The sequence below is a fragment of the Palaemon carinicauda genome, chromosome 28 (assembly GCF_036898095.1).
Source record: "Palaemon carinicauda isolate YSFRI2023 chromosome 28, ASM3689809v2, whole genome shotgun sequence".
NCBI classification, from domain to species: domain Eukaryota; kingdom Metazoa; phylum Arthropoda; class Malacostraca; order Decapoda; family Palaemonidae; genus Palaemon; species Palaemon carinicauda.
This window is the reverse complement of record NC_090752.1, coordinates 43,680,682-43,688,606: the sequence shown is the minus strand read 5'-3', so window position 1 is coordinate 43,688,606 and position 7,925 is coordinate 43,680,682. Positions and strand designations below refer to the sequence as shown.

General features: G+C 32.1%; 1 protein-coding gene across 1 annotated transcript in view; it reads left to right on the top strand.

The window, feature by feature from the left end:
- The first annotated feature begins 1,775 nt into the window (after positions 1-1,775).
- LOC137621534 (phospholipid-transporting ATPase VD) overlaps positions 1,776-7,925 on the top strand; it is a 209,876-nt gene continuing 203,726 nt past the window's right edge. Inside the window, 1 exon segment of the mRNA XM_068351903.1 lies at positions 1,776-1,916. The gene's annotated coding sequence lies outside the window, so the exon portion shown is untranslated.

Genomic DNA, 7,925 nt, shown 5'->3' with positions numbered 1-7,925 from the left:
TTTTTTTTTTTCAATCTTTCATTAAACGCTAATTCTAATAACCGTGTTTTGGAGATCATAGTTCTCAAATACTTAAATGATTCTACCTCATTAATCCTTTCTCCTTCCAATGATATTTCAGCTTACATTGCATATTCCGTTATCATCTCTGCCTTTCTTCCATTTATCTTGAGCCCAACCTCGTGTGAATTTTCACACACACACACACACACACACACGCTTATATATATATATATATATACATATATATATATATATATATATATATATATATATATATATATATATATATATATATATATATATATATATATATATATATATATATATATATATATATATACACACACACACACACGTCTGCAAATAGAGGAACGAGGTATTTTTACATATCTCACTTGTTTGTTATTTTTTCTTCCAGTTCGCAATATATGTAAACCGCTCAACTAATTTTGATCAAAATAAGGCGATTGATATAAACACAGCCTCGTTATTTGATAATAATAATAATAATGATAATAATAAAATAATAATAATAATAATAATAATGATAATAATAAAATAATAATAATAATAATAGGCTTATTTATTAGTATAAGTCAAGGATATTTAAGAGTCAAAGGGTAGTTTTCGGTTGTTTGATCGTCTTCTGTTTAACTCCACGACAACATCTATCTCCTGGCCACCAGGTCAGGTGGCGTTCGTTTCTTGAAACGCAACCAGGATTAAGTTATTTACTGGACATTTTGTTATTTGCTATGTTTTGGGATAAATCTTGGAAATATGACAGTTTTATTCAATAATGTGTTATGAAAAATGGTTAGAATAACAATCACATTTCTTTAGATTAAAGTAAATCAAAGTTCTTACTAATTTTCCATGCCAACAACTCGAATGCCTAATAGCTGTCTACAGAACTGCCAAAGTCTAGCGTGCTCCGCTATTGTTGCTATTATTAGCGAAAATATGTTTTTTTCCCAATTTGCTGTTTGTGGAAGTTTGGATAACAACAAAAGTTATATCAATTCAATCAAAACAAAATAACTCTGATCAGTATCATTGTAAAGGTAGAATCAATGTTTCTTTTTATATAATATACTTATATATGTAATGTGAAAATTTTAAAACTGTAGGCTAGTTTGAGAATGCACAAAATTTCACGAACTAGAACTTTTTATTGTTAATATAAAAATTTTCAGAATCATCTTGTATATTTATCAACAAACATGGTGCAGAGACCTGCTGGTGTTTTATTTGGCAAATTGAAACGTTTACTCCCATTGCGCTTGGAAGACAATGCTCCTATCGATCGATATAGCTTGTATACATAAATTTCCAGAGGTACCTAACGGTACCTGCCTTTTTTTTTTTTAAATCGTGTTTTACACAATTTATTACAAATATGTAGATATCATCAGCATGAAGACTGATTCCCAGTTAGCAATTAAATAACCAGAAATAACGCAGATTTTCATATTGCCAAACGAATTGCCCATAGCCAAATCGTTTCCCTTTGTCTTGTGTTCTAGATGATAATACTTATCACTTGTATGGTTGTTATCTCTATAGATAAACATGTTTATGCATAGTCGCTGACTGAATGGCTCAAATATTTGAAAGTTATTTGAGTTATTTTGGGTAAATAATGCATTCATGTAAAAACATCAATGCCCAAATTCACTAAAACTATATCTTCCGTTTGATGCATTTTTATAGCCAAGAGCGAATATTTACATGGTGTTGGCAACACTGGTATCGCTCTACCACGATGATAGCAACTTTGAGTGTTTACGTCAGACCGTCAGTATTACTCGTGGCATAGAAGTGAATGTGTACAATTTCATTTGGTCTTCAGTTTTGTGTTACTTTTTCATAGGACGTTATATTTTGCTACGCGAGACGAATTTTGTTATAAGGTAAGATTAACTGAACAGGGGGTTTGATTTTCCCTTCGTTTTGATCTCGGGATATTTTATATTTCCTCTCAAAATATGAAGCGAGTGGTTAAACCACCAAGCTAGTCTGACGTTTTACCTTCTGGCTTTTCAAGTTCACTTTCCATATTGGCGGATTTTCACAGTTTTCTGCTGTTAGGAAGGGCTTTTAACATCGTGTATGTCGATGAATGAGTTCTCTTTTAATATGCTTGTGTCTAGGAAGATTGTTTGTGATAAGAGACTAGGGTATTTGGGGATTTTTCGAGTGGCGTAGGTGCTGAAGGTAAAGTGGTAATTTGGGTTAATCTTTGAATCTCAGGGTTTATAGGTCATCGTAAGAGATGCATTATACTCTTTTGTAATGAATGTAGCATTGCAATTATAGATTTGAATTTTATATTACACCAGATTACTATAAGCGTACTTATAGTATGTATAAAGCATTTGCAAAGAAAGCGTCAATTTCTTCGATTCCTTTTTGGCCTAATATGATGTTGGACAGAAGACAGACCTTTGTGGAGTATTGTGGATGCAACAAAAGATTTTATCATTAAATTTTCATTTATGATTATGACCACTGCAGAATTGGTTTATCTCTTTTTGTAGTCCTGTCTAATGTTGCACTTGAGAACTCGTTTTTACTTTCACCATGACGTTTGATTGTGTATGGGTTTAAGCAGGTTCCTAAAGACCTATATTTCATTTTTTGATAGGCCTAACTTAAACAACCTTCTCGTGGTGGATCCGGCTGATGCCCTCATTACACGGTTTTATTTGTGCAAACAGAATATCATTGCATAAATTAGGTGTTTTTATTACCCTGTCAGCTTTTTTTTTTCTTTTTTTCTTTTTTTACTTCATTTACTTGAAGTGCAATGATGATCATGTTGTAAGGAATGAAATATAAAATTTTGAGAATGAAAATCTTAAAAACTAACTCAAAATTTATTGATTCTGAATAATGCTGATGTGCAATTGTATTTGTGTGTAGTCTAGGCCTATTTATAATGACCCGCAGAGCATGAGAAAAATTGGGTTAATTGCCTACCCGTCGAGTCCAAGCTACCTAGTATACCTGTTCCTAAATTATTTGTTTCTCATTTCTTATTTATCATTTAAATCTTTAATTTAGAAATGAAATATAGTGCAGGGTTGTTTATGACAATACTTATTTTTCTATTCAACTATTTTTTATTTAACCATAGCTTTCCATAATATATATATATATATATTATATATATATATATATATATATATATATATATATATATATATATATATATATTTGATTAGGGGTACCTAAACATTGTGTATCGCCATGATCAGCAAAGCTGTACTAGACATGGCTACCCATACTAGGTTGGTTTGCTTTGAGCGATCAGACAAGTCTTAACACCATCACCAATCCGGAGTTGGATAGCATGGTTATGAAAACTGGCTAAACACCAGACATGAATAAAGGCATATATATATATATATATATATATATATATATATATGTGTGTGTGTGTGTGTGTGTTATATACACAAATTATGTATGTGTAGGCCTATACATATATATATATAATATATATATATATATATATATATATATATATATATATATATATATACATATATATATATATATATATATATATATATATATATATACATATACATATATGTATGTATGTGTGTGTGTGTTATATACACAAATTGTGTATATGTGTAGGCCCATATATATATATATATATATATATATATATATATATATATATATATATATATATATATATATATATATATATATATATATATTTGTTACATAGAAGTTAATAAACTGTAAGTTGTAACTGCCAGTTCAGAATAACAAGCCCAGACTGTAGCTGCCACCATGTTTTCCAGGGTCAACATGTTTTATTAAAATAAATTATTCTTACTTTGAGAGCTGCTTTCCTGGTCCTGTTACACGCGGAAAAGCCCTGTGCCTTACAGGACCTGAGAGATTTGTTTTAAGTTTTTTTTTTTTTTATTTTAAAACTTTTGTTTGTTTATATTACTTAATGCACCTTGACATTATAACATTTTGAATTAGAGTAGAAATTGTAAATAGCCATTTGTGTCCGATATAATTTTTAGCATTCCGGTGAATATAATGGTAATGTGACAACGAGTCAAATGATAATGACGGTTAGCTGTTGGAACAATGAACAATGAACCACAGTGGCAGTCGGAGTAAACTACTTCAGGTTTACTTATACTCGATCCTTACTCTTGTCATGGGTTTTACATTTTCTGGTGCTTTTTGTGGCGTGTAGGTTAACCAAAATGCGGCCGTTGATTGTAGTTGATGATTGCTAATTGGTCATTTGCTTGGATTTAGTTTTTTAACTTCGTCCTTGTACTATTTAGACGTATCTTAGTGGTATAAGTCTATTGTTCGAAGATTAACCAATCTTTTACTACTTCATATAAATTATTGTTTTTGAGTAACTAAAAATTAAAATCAAGATGTGATGTTGTAAATTGTTAAATTAGATGGATTTTTTTTTTTATAGAAAAATGCAATTAAATGTAATTATACTGTAAATATTGTGATTGTAAAGAATATGTAATTTAACTTATGAAAAAGATAAAAAAAAAATTCATTTTATAATTGGCTATCAAGGATGTACCATCTAATAATTGATGGATAACGTGAGAATCACTGTCTGACCAGAGAGATGTTCAACAACTACTTCAGACAAGGTATAAGAAATGTAATTTTCATGTGAATAAATCATCAAACTTTAAAGATGTCATAACAATTTTCCAGATAAAAATGATGAATGATTTTTGGGAAGACCACTAGATAAGTAGTTGATCCATACATCACTGTTTTTAATTTATGAATATGTAAGAAAACTATTCATGCAGTGGTTTCATATGGAGCCTAAGAATAGATCAAGTACATTTTCTGATATTCTGCCTACATGTGTGTGTGTGCTCTCATCATGAAGGAGGTAACCAAAACAACTGCAAACTTATCATTTTCATGACCAAAACAACTGTAGTCATGAAAATGAAAAGTTTGCAGTTGTTTTGGTCATGAAAATGATAAGTTTGCAGTTGTTTTGGTTACCTCCTTCATGATGAGAGCACACACACACATGTAGGCAGAATATCAGAAAATGTACTTGATCTATTCTTAGGCTCCATATGAAACCACTGCATGAATAGTTTTCTTACATATTCATAAATTAAAAACAGTGATGTATGGATCAACTACTTATCTAGTGGTCTTCCCAAAAATCATTCATCATTTTTATCTGAGAAGAACACAGTACCTACAGTATAAAACAAAGCTCAATTATTATGACATCTTTAAAGTTGGATGATTTATGCACATGAAAATAACATTTCTTATACCTTGTCTGAAGTAGTTGTTGAACATCTCTCTGGTGCATGGAGGAACTCTCAGTTCTTTCAGAACATCAGCCGTGTCAAGGGGATGGTTGTGATTCCCCCTAATCATCATGAACTGTGGAAAGTCCCTTATATGTTCAGATCTTGAGTGCACAATATTGATCTCAACATCCATAAGCACATTGCAACTGTGAAAAAAGAATAGCAATCATTAACTCTACATAAAACTTTTCCCTAAAAAAAAAAAAATCATAAAATCAACATGAAAACAATAATACTGTAAAGAAAACTATGTATAAAAAACACCCCACAGGGTTACGTTAGTTTAACAGCTTTAGTTGAAATTAATTTTCCCTGAATCAATCCATGCTGTATCAGTTGTTTTGGTGATGTTTGTGAATACAAGGTTGAAAAATTTTTATGTAAGTTTCGATGTTTCTCTTTTTTTTTATTTTATTTTTAGGGGGGGGGGTAAAATTTACTTATAACAATCAGTTTAATTACTCTCTTGTCTTTACCTATGCATTGCAAACTTGGGGAACTGGATGGAAATTTTTTGTTTTTTGGGGGGAAGGCAAATTAACATCAGATATCTAAGAAAATTCCCCTAAACTGGGGAATGCATAAGTAAGGTCTAAACTCATGATCATTTGGTTATTCACCAAATATATATATATATATATATATATATATATATATATATATATATATATATATATATATATATATATATATATATATATATATATATATATATATATGTAGGGTTTAATTCACATGAAATGCAGTTCTAGAATAATCTATATCAAGAGACAAGCAGACTAGAAAATACCAGAGCCTTTCCCTGTGCATAGTCCATTTTCCAGGTACCTATGAGAGAATTAATCTAGCAACTGGGCCACCTGTCACCTTGAAAAAGATTTGGTACAGGCAAATCTTTATCAAGAGACAAGCAGACTAGAAAAAGCTAGACCATTTCCCTGTGCATATAGTCCATTTTCCAGGTACCTATGAGAGAATTGATCTAGCAACTGGGCCACCTGTCACCTTGAAAAAGATTTGGTACAAGGCAAATCTTTATCAAGAGACAAGCAGACTAGAAAAAGCTAGACCATTTCCCTGTGCATATAGTCCATTTTCCAGGTACCTATGAGAGAATTGATCTAGCAACTGGGCCACCTGTCACCTTGAAAAAGATTTGGTACAGGCAAATCTTTATCAAGAGATAAGCAGACTAGAAAATACCAGAGCATTTCCCTGTGCATAGTCCATTTTCCAGGTACCTATGGGAGAATTAATCTAGCAACTGGGCCACCTGTCACCTTGAAAAAGATTTGGTACAGGCAAATCTTTATCAAGAGACAAGCAGACTAGAAAAAGCTAGACCATTTCCCTGTGCATAGTCCATTTTCCAGGTACTGGTCCACAAGTCTCACTTAACTTAATTTAAAGTGAAGATAAAACATAAACGTTTGGCATCAATTTCTGTCTTTTGCCTACTTACTCATATGTAAACATGGTTGACGTCATTTCATAATATATATCAGAAGTAGTACCCCTTTCAAAGGTCCAATTAGTGTCAAAGAACTGATCCCAAGTAGAGTCATATGTACTGTATGATTCTCCTGAGGTATATGAATATTGTGACTCCGGATCATAAGTGGTATCCCAAAATGTAGTTTCAGTTAACCAGGTTTCCTTGGTTTCCCACTCAGGTATGCGTGAGGTAGTCAATCCCCAAGTATTTACTAACTTGTCAGTTTTATGTACATCTTCTTCATTATCAAGTCTCCAATCCACACTTCCGTAACCACTTATTTCAAGAGTCTCAAATTGTTCATCCGTGATAATAGTACGAGAGAGATGTTGTGGGAAGGACCACGTAGAGGTTGAACTTGTAAACATGGTTGGCGTCATTTCATAATATACATCGGAAGTAGCACCCCTTTCAAAGGTCCAATTACTGTCAAAGAGCTGATCAAAAATTGATTCCCCTGAGGTATATGTGTCTGACTCTTCAAGATCGGATGAATATTGTGACTCAAGATCATGAGTGGTATCCCAAAATGTAGTTTCAGTTTCCCCGGTTTTCGTGGTTTCCCAGTCAGGTATGTGTGAGGTAGTCAATCCCGAAGTATTTACTAAATTGTCACTTTTATGTACATCTTCTTCATCATCAAGTCCCCAATCCACACTTCCGTAACCACTTAGTTCAATAGTCTCAAATTCTTCATCCGTGTTAATAGTACGAGAGAGGGGTTGTGTGAAGGACCGCGTAGAGGTTGAACTTGTCCTTGAAGAACTCTCGTCAATGAAAGAGGCAAAATGTTTTTCAAGTTCATGAGCATTTATGATGTCTAAGAGTTGGCTTCTGCTTAGTGGGTTATTATCTACAGCAGCTTCTAATAGGACGAAAAAATCAGCTTGTAATTCATCTTCGAGCTTTCTTGTGTTATTTTGCTTTCCGTCAAGTTTAATGTGCTGTAGACGTATAATGGAATCTTTGATATTGATGTCGTCTTCTAACTCTCTGATACGAATTTTCAGTTGTTGCATTTTTTTTTCCTTGTTTAAATCCTGTTCATATATTATTTTTTTTAG